Genomic DNA, 15,669 nt, shown 5'->3' with positions numbered 1-15,669 from the left:
ACAAAATATGGTCTAGCGCTGGCTGTCTACTGCAGTCTCCCCTCATCATAAAGTGCCCAGCTAACATTTGTATGTGTGGCCCATGTGGGTGGTTAACAGGCCAAAAATGTACATGTTATGGGATTGTCCATGGGTTCCATATTAGTCTCATGTCATGTCCATGTCACTCTACACTGCTGACTTTATTTTTATTTATTCAGATACTGTTCCGCACTTTACACTTGTATATATGTATATAAGTATAGTCTCTTAGTTTTTAGTTTTTTAAGCGTATTCCTTTTATTTTCTATTAATATTGTTTGCTCTTTATTCTCTTTGTTCATACTGTATGGCGCTGCTACACACCAATTTCTCAGTTTTGAGATCAATAAAGTCTATCTATCTATCTATCTATCTATCTATCTATCTATCTATCTATCTATCTATCTATCTATCTATCTATCTATCTACTATCTGGCCCACTGCTTTACCCATGTGGGCCCCTCGTGGTTTATGCTCGGGCTACCTGGATACCAAGTGTGGTTATGGGTCCAAGATGGACATCTTATCTTTTAGAGAACTAAAACTAAAAAAAACTAAAGAATATGCATTTTCAAAAATGTGTCTATGTAGACAAAGCCTTATACATCTCCCCAGAGAGCAAGCCAAACGGTGGTACGGTAAAGAACCATGTCTCCAGCGTGACAATAACAGCTCTGTCAGAGATCCAGCTCCGACATGGTGTCACTGCTGATGAGACGAGCGGGATTCACCCTGCTGTCCAGCAACTGCGAGGCGACGGTGGCAAGGAACGACTCCCTCTGAGAGGAAGAAACCTTGGGAGGAACCAGGCTCTCTAGGGGGGCGACGGCCCATCCTCCTGAGGGCTGTTGGGCATCCAGCTGCTCATGGCCACAGAGCGTCTTCTTAGAGGTGGAGTTAAGTCACACACGAGCAAGTCACGAGTAAGTCTAAGGTCATAAGTCACATGCAAGTCTCAGGTCTTAAGTCACGAGCCGTCTCAGGTCATAAGTCACGATGCAAGTCTCTCAGGTCTTAAGTCACGAGCCAGTCTCAGGTCTTAAGTCACGAGCCGGTCTCAGGTCTTAAGTCACGTCCGTCTCCAGTCACGAGCCGGTCTCAGGTCTTAAGTCACGAGCCAGTCTCAGGTCTTAAGTCACGAGCAGGTCTCAGGTCTTAAGTCACCGTCTCCAGTCACGAGCCGGTCTCAGGTCTTAAGTCACGAGCCAGTCTCAGGTCTTAAGTCACGAGCAGGTCTCAGGTCTTAAGTCACGAGCCGTCTCCAGTCACGAGCCGGTCTCAGGTCTTAAGTCACGAGCCAGTCTCAGGTCTTAAGTCACGAGCGAGTCTCAGGTCTTAAGTCAGGCAGTCTCAGGTCTTAAGTCACGAGCACAAGCCGGTCTCAGGTCTTAAGTCACGGTCCGTCTCCAGTCACGAGTCGGTCTCGTCTCACAGTCACGAGTCGGTCTCAGGTCTTAAGTCACGAGCCAGTCTCAGGTCTTAAGTCACGAGCAGGTCTCAGGTCTTAAGTCATGAGCCGTCTCCAGTCACGAGCCGGTCTCAGGTCTTAAGTCACGAGCCAGTCTCAGGTCTTAAGTCACGAGCAGGTCTCAGGTCTTAAGTCACGAGCGGTCTCCAGTCACGAGCCGGTCTCAGGTCTTAAGTCACGAGCCAGTCTCAGGTCTTAAGTCACGAGCCAGTCTCAGGTCTTAAGTCACAAGCAAGTCCCGAGTCACAAGCCGGTCTCAGGTCTTAAGTCACGAGCCAGTCTCAGGTCTTAAGTCACGAGCCAGTCTCAGATCTTAAGTCACGAGCAAGTCTCAGGTCAAGTCTCAGGTCTTAAGTCACGAGCAGGTCTCAGGTCTTAAGTCACAAGCAAGTCCCAAGTCACTGCGGTGAGAATCAAGCAAGTCAAGTCTAGTCATCAGCCCACCCCGCTGCAACATGTGCATCAAGTCTATCATGTCAAGTGACTGGAGTCCCTCACCTCTGCGTCTTCCTTCCTTGTTGTTCATCCTTTGCTTGTCCTCATCCGTCGTCATCTTCGTGTTCTCCGCTTGGAGGAAAGACACCATACTTACCTTCTCTGTCCCCACGGTGTTCCCCTCTCCTGGTCCCAGGTCTTCCAGCCTGTTCCCCTTCCGAAGTCGTCAAATGCTACAGCTTTGTCAGTGATTTTGGCGTCAGAAACTGAAGGTTAACTCCGTGAGTGAATCGCAAAGTTGAACCATCAATCAGTGTGACTGATGGTGTGATATTCCAGTTTCTCGCATTGGCCTTTGTTCTTTATTGAAAATAAAATTAATAATTTTATTTAATAATAAAATAAATTAAATTAAATTAATTGGTGTGGACGCGGGGACACACTGACAGATGCTGAGTCTGTATTATTGTAAAGTTATTCTCATTTTCTGTAACCACTTTAACATGGCAGCATTGTGGAAATAGCAAGCGAGACAGCTAACGAGCGAGAGAGGATCACCTCCTTAGTCCGTAAGACACGAGCCTTACATTTCTTTAGACGTTAATAACTAATACTTGTCACAGTGTCTTAACAGGTGGTGAAGAAAGTCGGGCACCGATTGAGACTGCGTTACGTGTCGGACCAGGTACCGGCACAATGGCAGAATTCTCCGTTTGGTAATCAGCAGCGACAGGACAATTCACTAACTATTGGTATCAGCTTGGCTCTGATAGCGGCTGAAGGCAGCACAGCCTCCGCCAGTCATACGGGGGACAGTCACACAGAGTCTCAGTCACAACTTAAGACATAGTCACACAGGGGAGCTCCCCTCCGCTGTGTGGCTGTGTCTTAAGTTAACTGTACTGTTCTGCATTTAAATTTGTATTTAGGCCACATGAATTTTGGGCTGGACTGCAGCGTGTTTCACACACATCTGCTTCCCAACCTCAGGGTTCTGACCCTACTACGGGTTGCCAAAGCTTCCCAGTGGGTCATGAGGCCTTCTTTATGTTAAAAAAGTAAAAATATAGTAAATTAAATGAACAACAATGCCTATTTCAGCAGTTCATTGATTTCTGCAGAGATAACTTAATGTAATAGCATTTTTCTAAGTTTAGATTGTTGTTAAGAATTTTTTTCTTTTAAATCTCCCAGGGCACAGTGAGGACCTGAACTCAAGCTGTATTTGCAGAGCAATCACTGCCTGCTAAAAAAACTCATCCTTGTAGAAAAGATGGCCCGTCAAAAAGAACTTCTCAAAAAGAAACCTTTAAAAAAGTATGATTGTAGGTATATAGAAGCCTATAAATAGTCTCAACAAATATCAGGAAACTCATCTGTTCAAAATTCACCATAATTGCTAATCAGACACAAACCTCCTGCAGTTAGGTTTGGGGCAATTGTACACTTTAGCAGTTGTTTTCTACTGATGTTGTTATTAATTAAATACAATGTAATATAATATAAAAATAAATATAAATATAATATCAATCAATAAAATATGTCATCCGTTTTCGCAGTGATAGTAATAAATTCCCTGGAGGTAAAATGATGGGAACCACTGTACACCATCAAACCATACACTAGGTTTTAACTTAGTCTTGTTCTAAATTTAACCACCTGCTTTTGCTGCCTAAATCTAACCAAGTGCTTTCGGTGTCACCCTGCATTGTCTGGTGTCCCAGAGCGTCAACAGCGTTAATATGTAAACATTAAAATCCTCTGACAAAGCTGTAATATGTGACAACTTGGGATCAGAACCGTTGGGTCCTTTGGAGTTCCACTGGTGCGTCCCATCTTCTACTTCCTGTTTTAGTCCTGTAAATACATACAAATCCCTCACAGTATATACGATATGGTGCATTTCAAACTATGTTTCTTCTTTTGGACTGTAGTGAAGGATGTGAACAGTGTTGTCTTCTTACATGTTTCTTGTAAAACAGGATGTAGGCTGTCTTCCGCCGCTGCTCACACACAGACATTCCAGTTGTTTCTGTGACCACTGAGTCGTTAAACGTCAGCCAGCGGTCAGATGGCCCGTCCTGGTTGTCTGGATGAACGCCGTCACTGATGTAGTGTCCTAAGAGCAGAGAGATCATTGTTAACACTCGAAGATGCAGCAGAGGAGAGAGAACTTACTTCAACCGATACCAGAATCTGCGATTTCATTATTTGCTCGTCTTCTTCGAAATTCATCCAAAGATCTGGATGAACTTTCTAATAAGCAATCAAATCTGCAGTAAAACAGGTGAAGCCATTACTGACTCCTCACAGAGCAACAAAAGGTCCCACTGAGCCTTCAGTGTGTGATATCTTACCTGCTTCTCCAGTGAAGCCCAAATGGTTGATGACACTGACCAGACTGTAGCAGGCAGCGTCCTGCGAAGAAACAAAAAGGTGTTAGCTTTACATGCGCAGTCCACATAAATACTTTCACATGAGCCTGATGCTTCTGTTTGTTCTCAGGTTCGTTTTGTTTTACCTCCTCGGAAGACACTATAAGGTCCCTGAGCAGCACGATAGGGTCGTGCACCTTCTCCATCCTGTACGATAACGTGAAGCAGAAACGCTTGACGTGCAAAACAAGAATTCTGTAGGCAAAGAAAAAAAATGGTTAGAAAATTATCACAACACTTGAACTGTCATATCAAACATTTTTTAGAACACTAAGAACTTGTGAGATCTCTTAGGGATAGTGGAGCACAGTTCGGGAACCACTTAGATGTTGTCACATACATGTATTAAGAGACCTGAATGCAGCATTGAAGACGGGCCCCCGTTCATTTCTATAAAAGGTGCTCAGGGGTGCACAAAGCCAAATTTTTCTATTTCCACAGAATGAAATTACCCAAAATGATTGGTGCTGCTTCTGCAACATTGGGCCCACAGAGCAGATGCACTTAGAGACTTACAGCAGAAGTTGGCTGAGTGACTGACTTCTGGTTTATCACTCTGCTAACTTGAATGGGGATAAAATTATGCAATTTTGTGGCTCTTTCCAGGCTTTTCAAATGTTTTCAGACCAAACAGATCAAATCCTGATAGAGAAGCAAATAATCTTGTGGTGGTTATGGCGCTCAGAAAACGTATCCACTGATTTACAGACCTTTCTTTCCCGATGTAAGTCAAAGGAACAAAGTCTTTTTTGGCCCAATGGTATCACGTGATGGATTGTGGAAATTGCAGTACTACTATTTGGCCACTGCAAAATATGGCTTCACAGCCCAGCGCACCTCCTGGGGGCCCGCTGTTAGATCATTTATTACGGAGATAATGTCACTTACCTTGGTAGGGTCTTGAAGGCCAGCCTCTGTCCCGATGTGTTTCCTCCACATTGACATCTGTACTCCAACTTTGTCTCCTACAGAATAAAGACAACAGTCTCTGTGTTACAAACTATGCACACATACACAACCTGCATGTGTTAAGTCAATGATGATGTGACTGAACGAGGACAGATGGGTCTTACCTTTAGGTACTGCTGGAGCATGTCTTCTACAGAGCCTCCAGGAACAAGATCCAGAGACAGGTTGGTGTACACCTCCTGTCTTTTCGATTGGGCCCCACACCTGCACATTTAAGGAATAATACACTTTAGAATATTTTCCTTGACTTTTCCTTGACCAAGAAAACGTCAGTGTGATGATGATGTTATTTTTTTACTATGGTTTTACCTCTTGCATGTCCTGGTCGTGTCCATTTTGAACGTCAGGTGACGTTCCACAGGGCAGTTGAATCTTCTACCTGTGCAGGCTGCGGTGTCCTGCAGCTGAGAGGACAGGCTCCACATCTGGTTCAGGACCATCGTTAGGAACTCGTGAGCATCCTGAACACACAGAAACACACAGGGGAGTTAATACACAGGAGAGAAACTATTAGGGGAGGTGAGATAATGAAACATAAAACCAGCTGACTTACTTTTTGCTGACAGTCACTGAACTCAGGTGCCTGGACCGAGACCGCCTCCTTAAATGAGCGCAGGAGAAGCCTTTTTCTGTTGAAGTCCGTGGAGGTGTGGGCATCTCTTATCGCCAAGAATCGTCTGCAGAGGTGAAAAAGAAGAGATAGGTGTTTTGTTTTTTTGTTCATCCAACCTAAAGGTGACGTGACATGGTGATATTGCGGGGCTGCTGTACCTCACTAGTTGGGCGTTGGGGTTAGAGTTCCAGGCGCGCTCCTGGCAGCTGATGTCCCTGATGAAATTCTTCAGTGTTAGGAGACTCTGCAGGCAGGAATTCATGTAGCAGCTCTGCCCAATGTTTGGAAACCTGACAAACACAACCAGTTAAATCATCACTGACCAATCATATAGGGGAGCTCATTTTTGACATGTTCATGGGTGTTAAGACTTGTGTTACTGCTTGTGTAGATGTACTTACCCAAAGTGGTTGATGGAGGTGGTGCTAGTCTTTGCACAGACGTCAAATCCAAGATGACTCCTTCTGTTGCTACAGAGGAAGACAAAACCCAAAAAACACAATGTAAATACAAATGCAGTGTAAACATTCAATCTAAGACAGCTGTTACATGATCATCACTGATATTGATGCAGGGAGTTTTTATCATACCTGTAAAACGTTTCTACCATCAGCGCTTCAATGATTTCCTGCTCCGTCATAGTGTTGTAAGGAAACCCACAGTGCGAGAGGTCCTTTTTAAGTAAGTCCGGTTGGCCGCCAATGAGAGAGTAGATCTCCACCTTCTTTCTTGGTGCTCCAAATCTACTGCTGGGAAAACTGTCTTTCTTACTGTCACTCTTGTCCTCGTTGGTCTTGTTCTTGTCACTCTTGTCTGATTCATTTTTCTCTGTCTCACTTTGATCACTTTTGCTCTCATCCGTCTCGCTCTCATCTATCTCACTCTCATCCGTCTCCTCCTCATCTGTCTCCTTCTCGTCCCTCTCATCTGTGTCTTTCTCATTCCTCTCATCTGTCTCCTCCTCATCTGTCTCCTTCTCGTCCCTCTCATCCGTGTCCTCATCCTTCTCATCCGTTTTGCTCTCATTCGTCTCGGTCTCATCCGTTTCCTCCTCATCTGTCTCCTTCTCGTCCCTCTCATCCGACTCCTTCTCATCCCTCACATCCATCTTGCTCTCATTCGTCTCGCTGTCATCCGTCTCCTCCTCATCTGTCTCCTTCTCGTCCCTCTCATTCGTCTCCTTCTCGTCCCTCTCATCCGTCTCCTTCTCGTCCCTCTCATCCGTCTCCTCCTCATCTATCTCCTTCTCGTCCCTCTCATCCGTCTCCTCCTCATCTATCTCCTTCTCGTCCCTCTCATCCGTCGCACTCTCCTTTGTTTTGCTTTCATTCGTCTCTGTTTCCATATCAGTCTTGTTTTCTTCCATCTTGTTCCCATCAGAATCAGTCTTGTCAGACTTGTTCTTCTTGGTGGTCTCTCTCGTTTCTTCTGGTGTTCCAGGACAGATTTCTTGATCTTGGACTTTAGAACCCTGTCGTCTTTTCTGTTGGTGGAAAAATCAACTGTCATTGTTCAAGACACTAATAAACTTCATCACTTTTGGGTAGTGCTCTCATTAAGTCTAACATAAACCATACCTTAAACCATTTAGAGAGACGATGCCACCAACGAGTCTTCTTGGCTTTCTTTGGCTCAGTCGATTTTGCCGTTGAGATGTCATCACTAGTGTTGGAGAGAAACATGGTTTGTTATTTCATTGTAAACTTAATTTTTTATTCACCAAAGTCAGAAAATAACTAAAACATAAATGTAGGTAGCAGAACAATGTTTTTTCCCCTTTATTATGTCATAAATCATTTTACAACCCATCAGATTTATCTTGTGAGCCATTGGAGGGGTCCTGAGCCTCAGGTTTTAAACCAGTGCTCTCATGCACTTCTGAGTCAAATCAATCAGCTCTTGTGCACCCTCCAGGACATTTTTATCTTTTTTCAATAATAAGAAAAGCCAATGATAAACAACGTAGCCAAAAACCATCCTTTAGAACCTTCCAGACAAAAATGTCCATGTTGAAAGCCATTAAAATCACAATTTGATCATGCATTCTGTGATTTCAGACTTTCAGCCAGGGCTTCAATTTTCTTTAGTTTTTACCAATTTTCACCACATTGAGCCATTTCATGTTTGTTTTTTGGGGAAAATTCATGCCGTTTTCCCTGGTTTCCACTTTTGGCATCAATTCTGTATTATAGATCACTGTTGGCCAATGCAGCAAAACTAAAAATGGTGCATGTGTGAGTGGAGAAATTAGCATGTTTGTGTTTGTGTGTGCAGTTTCAGTGTACCTATTGCATTGCAGCTACACTGAAACCCACAATTTTTGGTCCTGCATTATATAAGAAGAATATGCAGAAGGTAGCATCATGGATGTATTAATCATACTGCTGAACGGAGGACAGGAGAGGAGGAGGCCGTACTATATTGAGTGAAATTAGGTCACTGAGGGGCAGATGGTATTTTACTTGAAGACTAAATAACAGTACTTGTGTAAATGTACTTGTACATTGCATGACTTGGTTGAATCCTATTGTCATTTGTGTTTTGAGTCTTTCTTTTTTTAAGTATATACGTTCAGGGTTTTCCAATAAGGCATAGTCTATTCACATTGTTTATAAGAAAAAAATGTAATTTGATTTGATCGAAGCATTGCTAACATTTGAATTGATGAAGATTTAAGTAACTTTATACTGACTAACTTTTTAAAATACAAAGTAATTACACACCTTTGAGATCCAATGTAACTAACCTCCTAATTTATGATACATTTATACTTGCAACGTTTGTAATTTATAATATTAAAGAGCCTCATTAACTTGTAAAACTTAAGAAACCTATACATTTGTCTTTGAACCAGATTGTTGCTTCACAGGAAACAAAACACAAAGATGACAAACTTTCTATGGTGAAAGGATGTGATTTCCTGTTATGTGCTCTTATGCGAATCCGCTCATGGAGATCTTACTGCGCATGTGATTATCGAGGTCCTTGTGTTTGCAGCTAGGTGGTCTTGTATTTATATGGTAGTCATAGGAAGTGGACATTTTTTGTCCTCGAAGGTTAAAAAAGGGGGAGAGATTTTTTTTTCTTTTTTTTTAAATGTGACACTGCACAAAAGATAAAAAAGCATTAAAGCAGTGTTGTTGCTAATCATTGGCATGTCTTAGACTTTGAATAAAATAAAAGTAAAAGTCCCACTTTGCATGTAGTATATAGAATAACTCAGTTTTTGTGTATGTTCTTTGTCATCACGTATCATCATGTAAACAAACTGGCATTTCTAGGGTTAAAATTCTGAAAATGAAGGAATCTTTTGTATTAATGATCAGGACTGAAGCTGTTCAAAGTGAGTGAAAATGAAATTAACATTGATATATTACATTTTTATGGCAGTTTTTGGCATGGACATTTTGTCCATATATGACACCAGAGGAACTTTTTAAAGGCAAAACTAAATGAGTAAAGCGGAAACATGAGCGTATAAGTAAAAAAATGTCTTCAGATTTAAATTTCTTACCTTTCCTCGATTCCCACGTCCTTGTCTTTCTCGTTTTTCTCGTTTTTCTTGTTTTTCTGTTCAGTGGAAACAAAACTGTGAGTAAACTCTGTCAAACATTTTTTACTATAAACATATAAACAATTTTTAAAATGTTTTTTCTCTCTATTCATCACAGAAACAAGTTGAATATTGACAGAAAAGAAGAAAAATGATCTTTCTTTGAAGCACATAGGAGCACACAAAAAAATATTTACGAGCCATTTTGACCAGGGAAGTTTTTCACTTCACAAAGCCATATGAGTAGTAAATCAGCTGTGAAACATACCTTCAGTGGAAGAAAACACAGTCGAAACATCTTGGTCGCTGTGATAATCACTTGTTAAACTTGGAGAACCTTTAAATCATGCAGTCTTGTCTGGCTGATCAACTGAAACTGTCCTTTCAGTAGAAGTGTCACTGCAGAACATTCTATCAGGAGGCTTTGATGTAAAGCCACTTTAGAACACATCATCAGCATTCTAGAATCTGTACATTCCGTCCTTATTTGGATGTAGAATATTCATGTGTAAACATGTTTATGGCCTGTATACATGCACAGTATAAGTATACAGTGCATATATATATATATATATGCACATATAGTTTGTGTGTGTATACATAGTAGGCCTATATACTGTAACGTTACAACATCCCCAATTCTATTTCCTAACTCACCCCATGTGACCTTGAATTTGTTTTTCTTACACTCCTCCATGGTGAATTAAGTATCCAAACACAGGAAAAACTCTGGATGAATATTGCAATAAAAGCAGGCTAACAAATGTGCTAACAGTGTCAGTAAAACTAATGTTATATCAAAACATCTGTTAACAAACTCCAAAGTCTTGCACCGCTTGTGCAGTACAATCCAAGTCTAGCTTATCCAGTCGTACGCTTAGTTTTTCCCCAAAACATATTATTACCTAAAACCTTACTAATAATGTTAAATCACTTCTGCATAAACAGTCTCAAACACAGGCATTTATATCTTTCTACTGTTAGCAAGCTAGCCAATACATCATGAAAAGTTAGCTAATGTTAATGTGCTAAGTAGTTGTTTAAGAAGTAGCTCCAACTCTTAAAGTATGTGCTGCTCAACGACAATATCCAATTTTTTAATTCATTCATAAACAAGAGACAATATGGAGGCAGCTTTGCAGCAGTTGGAGGGTGTTTTTTTATTTTATTTTTATTTTCAGTGGCGCTAAGATAGCAGTTCCCATCTGATACTAGCTAAGAATTTGCCCTTGCAACCTAAAAGTTACTTGAGGGGAAATTAAAGGAAACTGGATCTTAAGGTATGAATAAAATGCAAATTCATTACTTGCTCAGCCTTCAAAATACACATTCAAACACACTTGTTGTGTAAACAGTATTACCTGTCAAACATAAATCTAACCCAAATCTTAACTATAAAATCAGTACAAAAGAATACTTTGCACATATATTTCAAAAGAGGTGCATTGGAGAGGAATGAGTCGGACAGTATTTGCAGAGAAAGTCATGTACGCTGTCCAGCTTGCAAAAACTTACTGCGACTCTTCAGAAACTAGAACCATAAAATAAGTGTCATTCTGTGTGGGGATAACCCAAAATGTCCTCACAAGACTGTGAAGCTTAACTTACTGGCGCGCACACACACACACACACATACACACGCACACACACACACACAATCACAGAGTTGGTCAGGTCTTGGCAGAGTTATCACTCCTGTCCCAATCTCACCATGAGCCCTGGCTCCCAGTCCAAGTTTCAAGGTACAAGCATGTGTATGTGTGTGTGACAGTGTATGTGTGTGTGGCAGTATATGTGTGTAGGTGCAGGTATACTTTGTTACCAGATGTGTGTGTGTTATTGTGTCTTGTGTGTATGTACAGTATGTATATACAACAAATATGTGCATGTACAAGTGTGTAGGTATGCTGGTGTGAGTTTATTGATGGTGTTCCTTCCTCCTTTAATAAATCTGCAGTATACACACACACACACGCGCGCGCGCACACACACACACACATACAATCACTAACATCCCCACAGAGGAAGGCAATCAATTTAGCTGATGTCTGTAAGAAAGGGCAAGGGCGTGTTGGATCATAAACAGGTTACTTTTATGGTCTTTTGTGTGTGTGTGTGTGTGTGTGTGTGTGTGTGTGTGTGTGTACATGTGCGCAAATTAAATTGATGCTGTCTTCCCCCTGAATGTCCAGGAGTCCACAGCAAAGCATTGTGGGTAGTGTCACTCCTGTAAAGTCACAATCTGTAGCCGAGTGCTCTGTCTGGCATAGAGGCGGATGGGAGGAGTGTGTTTATAGCAGAGATAATAAATCACAAACAAATACATCCAGTACGTTCACTGAAGGTGAAAATAAACAAGACTTACAGTTTATACACAGATTTTAAAAGAACATTTTGGCTTGTTTTTGTAGTTTTGGCATTTCAATTGATGATGAGAAAATTGTACTTGCCAAGTTAACTGTTGGTATCTGGATAAAAAACACCTAAGTTGTAATAAATTACAAGTGCTGCTGAAATTTTATGAACATTTTCACTCTATAGGCTAGCTGCAGGACATAACTTTTGTTTTAACAGCAAAACAGTGGTGAAACTAAGGATGAGTGATTCGTTGGTGTTTCTTAACAATTTTTTTTTTAAAAAGAGGAAGCAAGCTGCAAAACATGTTGTGTCTGATCAGGGCAGGAGGGCGCTCTGCAACCTGCAAGTGCACTTTGCTTCAGACAAAGAGTTTGAGGCACCAGTTTATTCCACTAGAGCCTCTTGTTGTATAATTGGCATAGTTGGCATAATTTTAGAAACCTAGAGCAATAACTTGCGAAACTCACGATTCAACATTCACACTAACTTTTTGCTATGACCAGCTAGCGGTGATAAACAAAGTCGGGAGTTTGGACTTGAGTGTGCATGACCGATTGTAATACCATGAATGCCTTCAAGGAGAGACTCTGAAAAAGTGTCCCGTTGTCCTCATTTGTACAATTCGTCACATTTCTGCAACACTTTGTATTGTATGAACTACTTTGTCTGAGGTATACCGGGCCCTTTAGGACACTGAGGTTAAACCAGACAGTGAATGTGTCAATAAGTCAAAACAATGAGCTAAAGGAGGCTAAAAGAGCTCTGCAGAGCTGCAGAATAAATGATAATTCTTTGTGGGTTCAGCACTACGTAGCAATAACAAAACAATCCAAAATAAACATTTCAGTTTTTCCTTTGCCTTTCACCTGAAACAAACACTGGAGAAGAATACGATACTAATCCAATCTGTTACCTGATCATCAGATCAGTAACCATCTGTTATGTACAGCTTTAAATAGTGCAGAAGCTTTTGATATTTTTCAAGAGGGTAAAGAGTGTTTTTTGGCAGTCACGTCGGACTGGCACCATCCACCTCGGCTGTGATGACCGGTCTGGATGATGGGAAGCTGCCAACACGGCCACCCGGAGGACACCCAGATGGAGAGGATCCTGAGAGACTCCACAGATCACAAGTCTGTGGTGGACATTGTCATTAAAGGCCTTAGATGGAAGCCTGTAAACAAATATTACAGCTCCAGGTAATGCGAGACAATCAACTCGTATTTGGGTTCAATTATTATTGTTTTTCTACATAAAAATCAGATCACACTCAGTCTATACAGACACTTAAACTTGTACAGCTTAAAGGTGTACAGCTGTAGCTATTTATTATTCCTGTAGATTACTCTGTATTTCAGCAAGAGAAAACGGTTCAAAATTGAAATCTTGTGTAAAGTATTTTTGTACACTATTGTACACTATTTTTTTTTTTTTTTGCCACAGATTGAAACCATCTGAGGAATTGATCTCCAACATCTGACACTTGAAATGTAGATCTAAAACTAGTATGATGCTTACAAGATATCTTAAGTCCAATAAGTCAGTATGACAACCCAGAGTTTCAAAAAACAGGTGAACTCCATAAAAGCAAACAAGCTAAGCCTTTCTGTGTGATCAGCCAAATCTATATATAGAAAACACAACCCCTCGAAGACCATGACATATGGCTGACATGCAGGGCTGCAGGGCTGCAGGTGCAGGTGGTGGTGTAGGGGAGACCCACAGGGAGGATCCCTGCTACAGCATATTTGCACCATCAGCAGATCTACGTCTCTACCTGCAGCTTCGGTTCTGCTCTATTACTGAGATTAAAGTCTTTCTGCATCATTCTGTAGTATGATAAAACAAACATGCTGTCACATGCTAATGGTAACTAGTAGCTGGTAAATTAGATTAGCCTGCAATTTAGCATAATTAGTAGGTGATTTGCCAAAAACAAACAAACATGGAAGGGACAGTAACCCTTTCAAAAAAAATGCTGTATTAGTAAGTATGTGCTATTTATAACTCAGTTCCAAAGACCACAATAACACATTATTTGGCCATTTGGGGGCAGCAGAAATGATGCTTCCATATCATCAGTTTTTAAACCGTTTAGAGCAAACAGATGTGTTTTTTTCCACATCCAGCCGACACATTCATTTGGAGTCCTAATGAAGTCCAATATTCACACTCCATGTTTGGTCTCCACCACAGACTGTATAAAATAATGGATGTAGCTATCGTGAGTTCACCCATTAGTTCGTGGATGCCTATTTTCAGGCCTAGAGTTCGGTATTTTGGCTGACTCGGTCTTGTTTTTGTTTTCTTTTGAAAATATTTGTAAGTTCAAGCCTTAATAAAATATAAACAGGTGACTTATATAAAAATGTTGTGTATTTTAGATATTTGTTTTCCAAAATCTTAGTTTGTTGTTGGAGCAGCCAGTGGCAGAAGATACCTCTGATACCTATAAACTGGAACTTAGCACAGGGAAATCTCTTGTGGTCACAAACCACACTTAAAACTTCTGTTTAACTTCTTAAATGCTCTTGCTCTTGTAATCTAAGATGGAAAAAAATGGTTTTAATCAAACAAAAGGCAGCGTAGAGCAGTTGTATAACTAATAATATCTCCACAGTGGGGGTCGTTCTGCGGTTCTGCACCGGCCTCCAACTCCCACCACATACAGGACGGAAAGTTCCAGTAACAACCAGAAAACATACGGCAGTAAACAACTTATCTGCGTCCACATCTGGTACTTGTTAGACATGGACCCGATTACAGATACACTGATGATTCACAAATTACACCTGTTGTTCATGTAATTTGACCCAGAGCTGGAGTAAATTAAAAAAAGAGGCTGTCAGCATTTTTTTTAGGTAACATGATGCCAGCTGCTACCTGGAAGTCCTTGGCTGGTTTGAAAGTGAGTTAATATGTTTTCTTTTTTTTTTTACTTTCATGTTTTAGGTGTGGTTTTGTCCTTTTGATGGAATAATGTTTGCCTTTTTTTCAAACCCCAGTGTCCCCATGACTCAGAGTGTTTAATGGGCTCCAAGTTTCTTGATGCCCTTCCAGGAAACAGCAGGAAAACAACATTTCTCATTTCTTCCACACCTCAGCATGCTGTACCCCATCCTGCCAACAGGGGGCAGTGTGTAGCTGTACTCACACCAGCTACTCTTCTCTCTTTTTCCTCTATTCTTATTTTTAACATAATGGCGAGGGAGACCTTTCTGTTTTTTCTCTCGCTTTCTCTCCTACCTGGTTTCCACAATATTCTCCTGCTTTCCCACAGTTTTCTTATTACTCACATAGAATTTCCATTTACTCTTCTGTTTAACTCTCTCATATCAGCGCGTCTCTTATTGTGGCAACAATAGGAGGAAGGTTTTCGCTGTTTTTCCTCTCTCCTACATTTTTTCCTGGCACTTCCTCTCCTTTCTTTTACCATCTGGGAGATTAGAGGAGGATGACTTCCTAGGTTTTTCTTCTACTTTTCTTTTCTACCATCTTATCTTCTTCTCTTTGCCCCCATTTTTCTTCAAAAATCAAGAGGTTCCGCTCTTTTTCATCCTGTCCACCAAAATTTCATCTCTTCTCTTCTGTCCTTTAAAAGAGGACAGTTTTCTGGGTTTGTCGTCTTCGCTTCTCCAAAACAACATTGCACCATCTTCACCTTTGCTCTATTCATTTGTGAAGAAATAAGGACTTTCTTCCATGTTTTTCCTCCTTTCTTTCCTTTTCACTTCATCTTTGCCTGCAGTACCCTCAATTTTCCCAATCTTCAAATGTCTCAAGTGTCTGTTGTCTTTCTCTAGCTTTATTCTATTGC

The sequence above is a fragment of the Plectropomus leopardus genome, chromosome 16, assembly GCF_008729295.1.
Source record: "Plectropomus leopardus isolate mb chromosome 16, YSFRI_Pleo_2.0, whole genome shotgun sequence".
Classification (NCBI taxonomy): domain Eukaryota; kingdom Metazoa; phylum Chordata; class Actinopteri; order Perciformes; family Serranidae; genus Plectropomus; species Plectropomus leopardus.
Note: the sequence above shows the minus strand (reverse complement) of the source record.